The sequence below is a fragment of the Manduca sexta genome, chromosome 5, assembly GCF_014839805.1.
Source record: "Manduca sexta isolate Smith_Timp_Sample1 chromosome 5, JHU_Msex_v1.0, whole genome shotgun sequence".
Lineage (NCBI taxonomy): Eukaryota > Metazoa > Arthropoda > Insecta > Lepidoptera > Sphingidae > Manduca > Manduca sexta.
In genome coordinates this window covers 7,756,365-7,771,709 of record NC_051119.1, presented here as the reverse complement: position 1 = coordinate 7,771,709, position 15,345 = coordinate 7,756,365, and the positions used below count along the sequence as shown (strand labels likewise).

Here is a 15,345-nt window from a genome sequence, read left to right as displayed (position 1 = left end):
TTCGGACGCACCGAGCGAAATATTTTTGGCAACTTTTTTTAGATTAAATTATGTGTCCATGGCGCCTTCTAAATCTTTGGCACCTTCACTAGGACCTAGTGACCAGGGCAACCCCCTGCCCACCACCCTACTGACACTAACAGCACCGCGTGCACCTAGAAACCTACCAAGGGCCAGAGGACCTAACCTGCTCCTTGGAGCCTAGATTGCCCGCACTACGAACGAGCCGTTCCTGGCAATACACTGCTTTCATCTCTGAGATAGATGACTTAAAAATGCTACTGGCTTGTTCCTATTGCAAACTAATCTAATAAATACATTTACCATCGGTAATCGAGTTAGTAGGTTACCAGATGTTTTTAACGACTAGTTCAGCGGCTTGTCGGGGACCATATTATACCAGCCTATCGCTGTATCGAGCTTACATAACAATTCAGTAACACGTGCTTCCAAAATCTCTATAAACTTAGAACAAACCTTACGGTTTGACGAATGATATAATCATAATGTAGGTATTTATAGATATGCAGCTTATCAAATACATCTGTTAACTATGACGTCATCCAATCAGTCTGTAGGAGCAAAACGCACCGAGTCACATTATAAAATGAATTATGAATATGTTACTCGCAGCAAATCGATAATCTGTAGGCGTGGCGCGTGAGGCCGCGCCCTCCCGCGCCGTTCCTCTCATCGTACCTCTCTGTCACTCCCGTGGGAGGCGTGAGGATGTTCGAAATTCGAACGTCGTTTATTTTTTTATAAACGAGTAAGGTAAACAAGTAAAAAATTAATAAACGCGTACGTGACTTTTTGATAATTATGGTAATTAAGTTTATAAAACTTAGTAGAACTGGTTTTAACAGTTAAATGTAGATAGTGGGAGTATACCAGTACCTTGTAATCTTAGTAATAAACGCGAAGGTTGATGATGGAATCCATGAAGTTCGTACTGATGGTTGCATGTTCGTTAGAACCGAACGTCCGAACGATTATATGCAATTAGGTACACAGATTCTTGGATAAAGATTCGGATTATCTATTAAGATAATATTATACTTACTTAATAGTGTTTATGCTAGAAAAGCACACAATAAGACTTTTTATATCATGAATTTGCGAACAAAATATAGCAAAATGTAAATAATATATCACGAAATAAATTTATACAAAAGTTTACCTACTAATTTTAGAAGCCAATATTTTATGATGTCCAATATATATATATATATTTTTGTTATTGTTATCTATAAAATTTTAATTAGAAAATTCATAGGCCTTTTTAACATTGATAATGGATCATAATTGCACCCATAGTATTTATAAACGGTTGATATAACATAGATGGTGACAAACTACTACATTATGCTAATTTGAAGTTGGCTAGACTAGTCAATAAACAATTTAAAAGCATGCTACCTAATCCAAAGCACAGAATCACACCTTCTACGACAAAAAGTCACCCGACTAAAAATCGTCCGAACAAGTCCTCATTACGGGCCGGCGTCTCAAAGGAATAATTAAGTTTTTATCTGTGTCCCCCCGCGCCCCCGCCGCGCCCCGCCGCGCCCAGCCGTCCGTTCAGCGCGCACTTGCTTATTTCATTAATTAACCGATAAATTTAATGGCATTTTATGGGACTTGATTAATCGAGTTTGTGTCGCAGATTTTTGAATTTGGAATACTGATAGAATTACGGCCAGTGATATTTCATGTGCGAATCTCCTTGCAAATAAAAATAATCGTTAAACGGGGTGAATAGGGAAAATGGGAAAATTATAGACCAGGTTTACTGTCATAGCTTAATATAGAGGATCTATTGTATACTTTTCTGAGACAATGTGAAAAGTCATAAGTTTTAGTACAACGGCGTGGGGGTTGTCCGGTAATCCGGAGTTACCCCTCCCAGCCTCCCGGACTTATACGGTGTTACAAAGCGATTATTTCGAAAAAAGATGGCACTGTCATGAACGAAGTTAGGTTAATTTTTCAGGTTGGGCGTGTACCACAGAGGCTAAAAATAGGTAACCATTTTTGCTATTCTAGAGAACATTCAGTTTTCAAAGTTTTCAAAGGCCTTATCCTGGCATACAGCCCCGTATCTTGAATTTTTTCGAGGCGGGGCAAAATTTAGAAAATGTCGCCCCCACCTATATTTTTACCTTTGTCATCATCATCATTATTTGCGCCTCGTGGAAAATAATTAATGTGTTGAATGTATTGGACGTCTCAGTAGTCAAAGTTGCGTTAATGATGAGTTATGTATCCGTCTGCCAATTTCCCGCTCTCTAAATTCACCGCCCGGGGCGTGGGCCCCGGCCACCCCCCCTTAGATCCGGCGCTGCTGTTGTGGGCTCGGAAACCCCATCATTCCACGGCTAAAGGTACCTCTCAGAGTAGGTAATTAATATTTTATTTATATGAGAAATATCAGGTCGATTATTTTGCCAGAGGAATGGTAAATGCAATACTCACGGCTATAATGTCTTATTTCTTTTGACATAAGGTGTTAAGTCTTATTGTGTCCAGTAGTTACACTAGCTACAATGTCCTTCAAACAGGAACACAACAGTGACTATACACTGCTGCTTAGCGGCAATAGACATTGCGGTGGTACCTGCCCAGACGGACTCTCACATGTGAGAGACATACCACCTGTAAAATTCCACTAAATTCCGGAATTCACAGAAAATTCCGTGAAACCAATGAGTTTTACTAAAAGTATTATAATTTTATTTAACAGCCAGTTTAACCGATGCAAAGTCACTTAACCGGAACCTTACAGTGGTGTTGAAAAGAGTAAAACATATAAAAAGGTAATTAACTTTAATTATGCTCAAACAATGTATGCATTAATACCACTTTGATACTGCATTTAAAATAAAAATGCAGGGTTGGAATTGGGTTTTGTATGCGGGGGGTATGGGACACTAGTCTACATTTAAATGATAAGATAATTAACGTGGATTTTACTGTTTATTACAAATAATTAATGTTTATGTTCTTATGAACTATTTTAATAGGTGTATGAAAAATATTATAAGTATGTAGGTAAGGAAGTTGATATTGAGGAATGATTCCGTAATTTAACTCTATTCTAAAGTTGTTTAAACGCATTTTTGTTGCTGCCTGGATAAGACGTTCTTCTTACTACTATTAATATAAACATAATATGATATTAAAGTATCTACAAAGTTATTTGAAAAAATACACACAGTCACGTCTTTTACTCCCGAAGGGGTAAGCAAAGACGCAACAGGTGCACGTACTTTCCGCCGTGTGTATTACGTCACATGATGTGATAGGGGGCGAAGAAATCATCATATTATGCACAAATTCCAGACTCCGGTCTGTTACTGAGTTGAAAAACCAATACCATATTGCCCGACCCGGAATCGATTTTAAGACCTCAGCACTGCAGTACCCTAACGACTATGCTACCAAAGTAGTTTTATTTAGTAAAATAATACCTTTAAAATCGACCTCCATTACATATCCACTGAATGCGCGCCTGATTAAGTACTGTTGCAACTTTCAATGTTTGAAAGGACTTATTACTTGCAATCATCGATACTAAAAATGCATTATTTTAATGACATTAATGTATTGAATTTCTTGCTTTTCTTAATTGCATAACGGTATACAAATTAATTTTTGTTTCCAAATTATAGGTAGTAATAGTAGTAAAATTAAGAACTGAATGTTGATTAAAATATATTATTAAAGTAGTGTGATTGAAGATAGCCCGGTTCCTAACAAGGTCCACCATCAGTGTTTTCGTTTTTTTTGTGTTGTAAAATATAGTAATATTTTGTCCATAGTTTCTTGTTTTTTCTTTTCTGGTGAGAACTGCTTTCCGAACTGATGGTAGAGTTAATATTGACGGAAAATAAATAATGTTAAACATTTTACAGTTTCAAATAATTATTTCATTTATTAAATTCTATAATATGTATTGTAATTTAAAAAATGCCTTTTTATGTATTTTCATATAATAATTTTACATAGATTTTAAAATTAAGGAAGTAGGCAATAGTTCCGTTACCTTACTAATTCTATAAAAGCGTAAGATTGTGGAGGGCTTTAGATATTTTCTGTTTTACGGGCAAAGTAACCCCTGATGATAAGTCGAGTAGGAACCAGATAGTGCCGCGTCAACTGACGAGAGCGTACCCTTCACCGGTCGACACAATGATCCCAGCCTGTTTGAGACGGATATACACAGGCTGATCTCGGAACGCGACTCACGTGGGTCATTATGTCTGATTATACACCTCGTTTACGGTGGTCGGGTTTGTCTGGTATATCTGGGCGGTTATAAGGGGAAGCCAATCGCCATTATGCGCAAATTCAAGACTCCGGGCTGATACTAAGTAATAAAAACCCGACCCGGGGTCGAACCCGAGACCTCAGCACTGCACACGTACCGTAACACAACTACGCCATAGCAGCATTTATTTAAACAAATTCTACAATATACTATAACTATATAGCTGCTAGTCAACCCTCGAAGTCCGTCACGGCTCATGATTCCATCACAAAGTCATTTGAAGATCGCAAAGATAATATTTTATTGTTTTCGAGTTTGATAACCTTCTTTGTTTTGAAGAGTTGAGAAGTCTCATATATTTTGTATCAGAATAATTTGTTTGGTTATTGAATGTACTAATTACTATATATAAGTAGTATGCACAGATTTTTTTATACGAGCAGGGAAAATTAATTCCACTGCACCTGATAATAAGCGGAGTGGAGTCCAATAGAATGTAGACTGACGAGAGATGATTACCCGACAGTCGACAAAATTATGCCGGCCTGTTGGAACCGGATATACACAGGCTGATCCCGGAACGCGACGCACTTACGTGGGCCACTATGACGGGATGTAACAACTTGTGTACGGTGGTCGCTATCCGAGCGGATATAAAATATATCCTACCACCAGCAAATAAATGTATAACAAAAAGTAGTTAACTACCTTATTTGCCGCTAAGCGTGGCTGCAGCGCGAACGTCGCGCGTTTGTTATATACCTAAAGTCGAAGTCGCCTTAGTCTCTCTCTATTGAGAAGTGACCTCTTACTGATTATGGTATTGAAAACTTTCCAGAGGATAACCTTTCTCGCGGGTATCGAACCCAAGACCTTCCTACCCACTTCCACAGATCAAGACGCGATGCAAAACAGTTACTTACTACCTAGTATATGCTCAATATAGTTCTAAGCCTTTTTGAGACAAGCCATCCCATACATTTAAACTCAAAATCGAATCCAAAACCTCCGGGTATACCTACTAACATTAGTGCCAATAGAGCGTCAAATTATAATTATTGTTCCATATTCGGTTTTGTGTACTTAAGTAAATAAGTTTAGGGCAAGCCAGACTTTTAAGCTTCTATGAAAGAACCGCCTCTGCATGTAATATTATAACATTTGTTCTGCCCACTTTATTGAATTCAGAATCCAGTACTGATAAAGGTCTAGTATAGTTTTAAAACAAGGTTTAGACCAAGGAAGCAAAATGTCATTTTTAATCCCACATTGTATATGGCAGTGTGCCAAATAAATACTATGTTACCAACATAGTACTCGGTAGTCTCCGGTACTATATTTTAGTTGTGCTACCCCCGCGAGATAGCAGGCCCGTGTAGCGGCGTCTTTGAGCACGCTCTTTGCCGGTGCCGCCTCTGATTTTCTTATTGGTCGTAGGGTTGTCACTTGCGTGGTTTTATTTAAATTTTATATTTTTCATATTACTTTAATATTTAACAGTTTTCGTAATTATTTTTTTGTAAAGACGTGTTAGTTTTAAATTAGGACTTCTGTTATGAGCATTGTTTCATTCTTATCTTGTTAAATGATTTATGGATTTTCCAATCAGATATTTTTTTTTATTAGATAAAACAATAAATTAAAAAGTCTGTTGCACAAATAAAATTGTTTAATATTTTTTTATATTTTGCCGGATTATCATATATTTTATATACTGTTATAGCATTGAAAATCAGCCCTTAAAAGTCTAAGACCCTGTTTGACAAGCTGAAAGTAAATTTTATTTAAAACTTATTGTATAAACAGCTAATGTAGACAGCACTCATTTTATTAGCATTTATTTGAGAGCATAGGTTCGAGAGGTTTTTTTTTTATTTCGACTTATACATTTAAAAGATGAAACGCAAGTGCAAGTTGGACTCGCCCAGTGAGGGCTCCGTACAAATTAATACGATATACGTAAAGTAGTAGAATACGTAATTAATACGTAAAGTATCTAAATATATATGTAAGTTCAAATTTGACATTCTTAACCTTAAGAGTCCTTTCATCCTCCGGACCGTCTTACACCAGTCGCAAATAATAAGTTGGTAATAGCATTTTTTTCCTTTACAAATACTATAAGACATTGCTTCGTGCCTTATTTCATGATTGTAGGTTAACGGAAAATACTGTATAGGCTAAGATTCCCATGTGCTATCGAAAAATATACAAAAAGACAAACAGAAAATAAAGTAATAGCTACAATAAGAATTCTTTTCAAAATACGGAACTATAAAAATAAGTCCGTGCATTAAAACAGCTCAAAGGCTTACGAATTTATAAATATTGACTAAGCGCAACATCATTATAACCTTTGCAGGTGACACCGTGAGAGTTAAATGTTAATTACACGGATGAGTCCCTAACGGATTGCAACTACAGTTAAATTTACTTCCCATGACCTTATCAAGTTCACCGCCACATCGAGCATAAACTTAACTTTAATCAGTCATTAACCTTATTGTCAGTGCGGTTAAACAGATCAAATAATGATAAATTAAAATGACCATGGAATCTACAGTCTTCGAAATATTGAGAGGAAATTATAATACAAAAAACCGCGATAAATCCGTAAAATTGTTTTATTTCAATAAAAAAAAATTTCGCCTTCTTTTTAAAAAAATCTACGTTATAATACTTCTTAAAACCTGTAAAATAGTTTTATTTTAATAATGATAAATTGCTATCTTACATCACCCTATTAGTTATAGAAATTAACCCGTTGTAATACTTCTGAATTCTTGTGCCGAAAATTAAATTACTTAAAAATATCTAAAAATAGACAACCCTAACTTCGGACACTGGGCGGCGTACATTATTGACACAATAAATTCTAACGCACGCGTTTTTGAAACCAGCCTCGCTCACAGACACAGGGCAAGACGACCGCACACACACAGGGGAACTGACCGCACACCACCGCGCAATGGCAGGTTACGCACACTTGCTCGACGGTGCCACTGGGTTGCTACATATAACACAAATTCCTGCAAACTTTCTCAACATTCACTAAGGATTTCTTGTTTATTTTTTTGTGTTTGAAATTGAAAAAATACAAGAAATTACCTAAAAAAAATTTTTTATTGCTTTGAATGACGAGGCGAGCTAGCTATCCGCCTGATGGTAAGCGATACGACCGCACATAAACAGTAGAAACACCATCCAACACCTTGAATTACTAAGTATTCTACTGCGCTCGTCATGAGACATGAGATGTTAAGTCTTTTTATGTCCAGTAGTTACACTAACTACAATGTCCATCAAACCGAAACACAACAGTGACTACACACTGCTGCTTCTCGGCAGAAATAGACATTGCAGTGGTACCTACTTAGACGGACTCTCACATATGAGGGACCTACTACCAATAAAATTCATTTCATTTCAAAGTTAAATACTTATCGGTGAAAATAATCAAAATAACAGATAAATATGTCAAACTTCTATCTGATTGGTCTATTTTTGCTATGAACCGGTCGGTACCTGTTGAATATTATTAAGAAACGGTTATTAAATTATAATTTGCGACATTATGGCTTTGTGACGTCACATTTTTTAAATAGTCCATTATGCTTAACAAGTTATGATGATAATCATCTAAACATCGATTCGAATAAATATCATTTAATATCGAATTAATTGGATTAAAGTTGACACATTGTGGATATTTAAGCTAATGTGTCTTATTATGACATAAATTCGAGCAAAAATAAAATTTGATTGAATACTAGCATTTCTCACGGCTTCACTCGCCTTTTGCGGGAAACAGCGTTTTCCTATACGTGAGAAAATCGTGATAAATCAATTCCCTAGTTTTAATAGTCACCCTTGCAACTAATTTCGCAATGATCCACACTGATCTATATGTATGGCTGTAATTCTTATTTAATGAATATCACTTTACATTCAATTGGAAATCTATCAGTAGGTATACTTAATTATTACCTACAAATATCATCATTTTATTATTTACTTATATGCTTTATTGTACAACACAGAAAAATAAAACAAATAAGAAAAGAGAGACAAAAGGTACAAGAAAAATGGCGGTTTTATCGCCCTAGACAATGTATTTCCTACAACCATTTTTCATAGTTTTATATCTATGTTAATTCTGATATTCATATTTATTATATTTTTCGCCAATTTTAGCAGTAATTCAGTAGTACCTGTTCATATATTTTTGCATTTATTTAATTCGTATTATTAAATCAAGTAAAATTTTCCCCAATTTTATGGTAATATTGCATACACCTGGCAACCCGCGCACCTTCACAGCCCGCTAAATGACGTAAGTGACCATTTCCGGGTTGGATTATGGTTTTATTGAGTGTCGAGTGTAAACACAGCATTACGGCACACTTACCTAAATATCTTCGTTTTAAAACAACTAATTTGTCATGGTTTACTGAGCTGGGGTCATGATTGCAAGACAACCATAGTAATTTCTATGAGGAATTTAGTTAGCAGATGTAACAATTGTGTAAAATTTTCCGCATCAAGTAATATGAACTTTATTCCATATATCTGTTACGTGAATATGTAGCATTAAAATAATAGCCTAGAATAAAATTTAGAAATATTTTCTCCCTGTAAAGTCTTAATGCAAATAAAATTCCCTTTAACTTTTGTTTAGTTGTTTAGAATATTAGCTCGAATAAATAAAGGGAATTAAAATGTGTTTTGTGGTTTTGATAAGCCACAAAATGTATTTTAGTCCTCGATTAAAGTTTGTCACAGCTTATATTTCGAAATCAGAGTTCAATTTTATTTATTTGTATAAATGACTCGGCCCTTCTCTATATCGGGCACAAATTCCAATCCCGGACAATGTCCCGGTTTATTGAGTTTTTTTTTATTTATTATATTTCCTACCTACACCTCTAACTTTGCGTGTTACCAAGACGATTTATTTAATTCTTTTTATAATTAATGTTCTCTGCCTACACCAATTGTATATCGTGATTTAAAAATCCTCACAGAATACCGAAAATAAAGAAATCAATAAACAAAAAATAACAAAGCAAAATCCTTTAAAACACGAATTCCATTTACTAATAACTGAATAAATATATTAACTTCTGAACTTATGGTACATAAATGTCACAATCGTATGACTAAAAATAACAAAACAGTATAGAATAAAGGGTAAAAGGGTGAAGAGGGTACGCGATTATCACCCGTAAGGGCGTGCATGTTGGTTTTGTACCGATATTTGTAAAGGATCCAAGGAAATTAGCGGGTCCTACCGGCGGCATACTTTAAAGGTAAGGTTACGTTAAGTGATAGTTTGGTTAAATTTAACAAAAACTGGTTAAACCGAACGGTCATTGTGGACACGTAAGGTAAGTCGTGTTTGTCGAAGATTAACAAGTTAAAATTTGTCAGTAAGAAACTTAGTTAAACTGGCGCCATGGATGCTTTTGTGGTCGCCGACGTGGTGTCGTGTGGGCTGTGGTACTGTGACCTTAGGACTCAGTCCTTGCTCGGACCTCGTTTTTAGTACGCTGTCGAAGAGCCTTGGATCCATTAGTGGTCCAGTCCACGACTCTAGCAGTCATACTCTCGGACAAGGACAAATAGGCATTACGAGTAGAGAGACTGTATACCAGCGGCAAAGGGTGCATATAACCAATTTCTTGCCGTCTTCCCTTTCCTAACTTATGTAAAAACTTATTATCATCAGAACGATTGCTAGACCGCATTTATGTCATATTAGTAATTATATGTCGTGTTCCTTTCGAAAAAATGTACCCTTCGCCACTACTGTATACAAAGCGAGTTCACGTTGCAATCATATCTATGAATATATTATAAACTAGATTTTGCTCGCAACTCCGCTCATGTGTAAAGGTTTTTCTGAGATTAAATAGAGCCTATATTTTAAGCTAGACTTTAAGCAATACATTGGTGAAAACTGCATTCAGTTCCATGCAGTAGATTTTGCAAGACGCGCGTACAAACATGTCGACAGTGAATTTTTTTAAAACATATTGACCTCTGTTGCTTTAATTGGTACATCTGTCACCCTTGAGTGTTATCAGGGGCCTTATTCTCTATCCCGCACGTTATGTTGACAGTGCGTAACAAGCACGTAACACAACGCATCATGTTTAGTACTATAGAAATTTGGCTTACAGAATACCATTCCACACACATTTCTCGAAGATAACATGATTTCATTATCATACAGAATAAGGGCCCAGGCCATTGACATATATTATATAGACACAAACGTCCATATAAACTATTTGATCAAAAACTGAACTAAAATGGCAACCAAAACGTCACTGTTATAACTTATGACCTATTTATTCACTTAAACAACAAATAATTTTACTTAAGTATTTGACTAATATTTTTTATTCAAATCCTGGAATACACTTAGACTCGAGTTTTTATATTATGAGCGTCACTCCATACATAACCACACGCTGTAAATGCTGATATCATATTACATTCAGGTGTACGGATTGCAGTTCAGTTGAGTCGAACACAATAAGTGTAAGGAACGCCAGATCTGGTACGTAGTACACATAAATCTATGTATAAGATCATTTACCATTTAATTCGCACATACACAGGGTAAATCCTAATGCCATCAAATATTCTAAATAGTCTCTGAAAAGTTTTCTCGTCTTCATCGTTTAGGATTGGTCCCCTCACCGCTCCAACTTGAAAATCCTATATTGATTTATATGTAGTCACTGTAAATGAATTCCCAAATGACTTTGACCGCGTGGATAAAATGTTACGAGTCATCCGAGTATGTTATCGGCGAGTAATTGGTTTCATCTCTGTATGGGAATGCTACTGTGGTATAAGGCCATAGAACAAGCGAATACTCAAGCATAAGCGCGAACGGAGAGCGGCTATTTCAAAACAAAAATACTTGCCCATTTTATTCTATTTGTTTGTCTGTACCTTAAATATTATAAGATATAACATACACTTATATGAATAAATTATAAATAAATAAACAGATGAAAAGCAGTTGACGTTATGAAGGAATGCCTTTTAATAAATAACGGTCTTCTAAATGTTATCTATTTTTAACACCGAACGAACAATGCTACAGAAGTTACAAATATTTAAGATCGAAAAAATAAGTTGTATATTAATTATGTAAACGATAAAATACTATAAACGAATTGAAGATTCTATTCCATCTTAGTAACTTCTTTTGCTGTATTGAATACTACTACAGATCCGACTTCACGTTATTCCGACTTCTCGACAGTGTTAGCACCACAGTCGAGCTGGGCCGTTCGCAAACTCATCTACCCGATAACTTCTACTGCAATACAAAATCTTTCCTACCTTGCTTCAATCGCGTTTCCCCTGACGCACCTTAAGACTAAACCTTTCTTACTCCGCTTTAATACTCGCGTTTCCCCTGGCCCACCTTAAGATCAAGATAAAAACACTTTCTGAATCATTTTGACGTCTATATTCCGTATCGAACGCCATCTGGGACGTTCCAAAAACGATAACAAAGTCCGTAAAATAAGGTATTAAAGGTTGGGATAAAATTCAGGCGAGTGAATATTATGCTTGGTAGAAAGGTAGCCGTCCACCTTGTAGACGGACGGACGACCTGGCTAAGGTCGCAGGAAGTCGCTGGATGCAGGCCGCTTCCAACAGGTCGACGTGGAGATCCTTGGGGGAGGCCTATATTCAGCAGTGGACTTCCTGTGGCTGAGATGATGTTAAGAAAGTAGAAAAGTCGCCAGGGTAGGGTTTATTATTATATAAATTCTGCTCGCGGTTCCACCTGTGTTAAGGTTTTCGAGACGAAATGTAGCCTATAGCACTTAGGAATAATGTAGCTTACTATTAGTGAAATAATTGTTTGAATCAAAGCAACAGGTCTGGAGATAAGCGTGTTCAAACAAATAAGAATTTAATTGTTTCAATATTAGTATGGGCATTAAAATATGTTTTCTCCTGGATTGCATTTATAGGACGTTAATTGCAGTGAAGTCTAAGGAAAATTACGATATAGAAGCGTTCATTTTCTATCTATACAAATATATAGCGGAAGAGTTTGTTTGAATGCGCTAATCTCAGGAACTGCTAAACCGTTTTTTTTTAATTTCACTAATAGACTACATTACTCCTGAGTGTTATTGTCTACTTTTTATCTTTGGTAAATATAAAGAAGGACTTTTAACCCAAAAAATCTTTTTCGACTGCACGGAATTTTATTTTGTGGATGTTTATTTTTGTCTGTGTTGTTGTTAAGTATTCATAAATAAATTATTACACACTTTTATTCCCGAACGGGTAGGCAGAGGTGCAGCTACTGCACCCAATTTCCGTGTGTAGTCCGTCGCATGATGTGATAGTGGTCGAACCTATCGCCATATCGAGCACAAATTCCACACAAACATCACAGAAGTGGAATGAAAATTTGACTCCTAATACTATTTTTGTCAATTTCATTGCGTCAAATAATTAAGAAGTCTCAAAGGGACTAAACCCAAATTAAATGATAGATTGAAATATTAATTAAAATTATTCAACATAATATATTAGACTTTAAACAATATACTTAGTTATAGGCAAGATATTAGGACCAAATTATTGCTCCAAAATTTATTACTAATTGGTAATAAGTCGCTGTCTTATTTGAAACGTTCGCGTGACAAGTCACAGCGTCCTTAAATATCAATATAAAAATAGAATATTTACAGTAAATACGCTAAAATGCGTATTAAAAACGTGCAAATCATGATATCGTAAATATGTGAAGATTATACATTGATGTTTTGATATTTCACGGTAGATCGATTAACAATCGCGTGCAAATTTTTTGTATGACAATCTTTCCAATGTCCGCTCTATATAATCTTAAAACTCCGTATATTAAGTATATTTAGCAAGAAAACAAAAATACATTCTTTAAATTAAATCTTTCCTTTAGTTCTGTTAATTTTACAGATCAATAAAAAACAATATCATCATCAGCCCTGTATTATATACTGTCCCACTGTTGGGCACGGGCCTCCTCTACTACTGAGAGGGATTAGGCTTTAGTCCACCACGCTGGCCTAGTGCGGTAGACTTCACACATATTCGAAATTCCTATAGAGAATTTCTCAGGTACGCAGGTTTCCCCACGATGAAAAAACAATACTTAATCCGTATTTGTTTACGTTTTATTAATGGACTAAATATGGTGTAATTAAATTATTTTTATACTTTCTTTAATCATGCAATGGCTAAGACAAAGGTTTGAGGCTGAATGGTTATGAACGTTGGACTCCTTGTTTTTTTTATTCTATGGTTCACATTGTCATAAAACCCTTTTTACAGTAGCCCGGGATCTGTCAAGTTTTTTTTAATCTTTCGTATTAAGGCAAGAGCACACTGAGTTTAAGTTTTTTGTTGTAATAAAAATATTTAGCACGTCTATGGTAGTTAGCTACTGTTTTCTAGTAATATTTTAAAATAATTTGAGTTTTATGTAATTGTATTACGGTACAGACTGCAGTAGTGACGTCACAGGTTTAATCCGCAGATTAGGCAAAGTGATATTGGGTTTTTCTACTCAGTATCAGCCCGGAGTCTATAATTTATACCTGATATGGCGATGGACTCGCTCCCTATCATATCATAGGACAGAATATACATGGCGGAGAAAGTGTGCACCAGTTACACCTCTGTCTGCCCATTTGAAGATTAAAGGCGTGAGTATGTGTGGTTTCAATTATGCAATTAATTTAGTTACTATTTGTCACTTACCTTCGATAACTAAATAGTTCTTTTATCATTTTAATACTTAATTCGTTTTTGCCGTCAATGACGTATCAGAATGCACTGTGCACACGTAAAAAAAATGTGCAATAATCCTGATTAATCATTATTTGATAACAATGTGTAATCTTATTCTTTTATCTAAAGATTGTTAATATTCATAGTCATTCTTTAATAATTTTTTTATTGTTACATTTAATATTTTTTTAAGGAACCTATTTTTGTAACCATTTTAATTTGCTATATAAAATACACAGATATAAAACTAGATTGTAATCCTAAACTTTGCGCCCTTATACTAGTTAATTACTTAAAGTACTTACAAAGATAGATTAAAACTATTGAGTAGGGTATAATAAAAAAAATCAAACAAGAAATTAGAAATTATTTTATTAACGATTTAAATCTAAAATCATAATTACTCAGTGAAGGAAAACATCGTGAGGAAACCTGCACACCTGAGAAGTTCTCTATAAGAATTTCGAATATGTGTGAAGTCTACCGCACTAGGCCAGCGTGGTGGACTAAGGCCTAATCCCTCTCAGTAGTAGAGGAGGCCCGTGCCCAACAGTGGGACAGTATATAATACATGGCTGATATTATTATTTATAACTACTCAGCATAAATAACCCAAATGAATATTACGTCTCAACATACTTGAATGTTTAAAATGAATATTTTCCTTAACCCGCGCTCGGTGTACAACAAGCACGCGTTAAGCCTCTGCCAACCCGTATAATGCGACGCATGAAGATATTAAAGGCTCGACGTCGCCGATGATCGACATACCCGACGTATTTATCAGATGTGTGGAGTCGGCAGTAGTCAATTATTATTACTTATAGTATCTATTTACATTTTAGTTAGGTACTAGTAATTAGGCAGGCCGGCATAATTGTTACTATCTTCAAGAGATATGTCTTGCCGGTCGACGTTTCATTGGGCTTAATTCAGGTGCAGTTGCTGGCAAAAATATATCAACCTAATAGTGTCCCGCGAATGATCCCAAAAAGCGTTGGTTTGACGTTCTCCGAGAAGATATGAGAATCAATGGTCTCTCGGAGCAGGATGCAAAAGACCGGGCGAAATGGAAGGCAGTAGGAAGGCGGACACTGGCACCTAGGCGGGGATAATTGCCAAGCATAAGAAGAAGCTTGTAGTACTTGCCGCAAGTCGCATGTGTATCATCATCATCATTTCAGCCGGGAATCGTCCACTAATGGTCATAGGCCTCCCCCATTGAGCGCCACAGGGACCGGTTCTGGGCCGCACTC

The 15,345-nt window shown here is 35.8% G+C and overlaps 1 protein-coding gene across 2 annotated transcripts in view; it reads right to left on the bottom strand.

The window, feature by feature from the left end:
- Positions 1-15,345, bottom strand: part of LOC115444621 (insulin gene enhancer protein ISL-1) — a 56,343-nt gene that overhangs the window by 20,191 nt on the left and 20,807 nt on the right. The gene's annotated exons all lie outside the window — the stretch shown is intronic.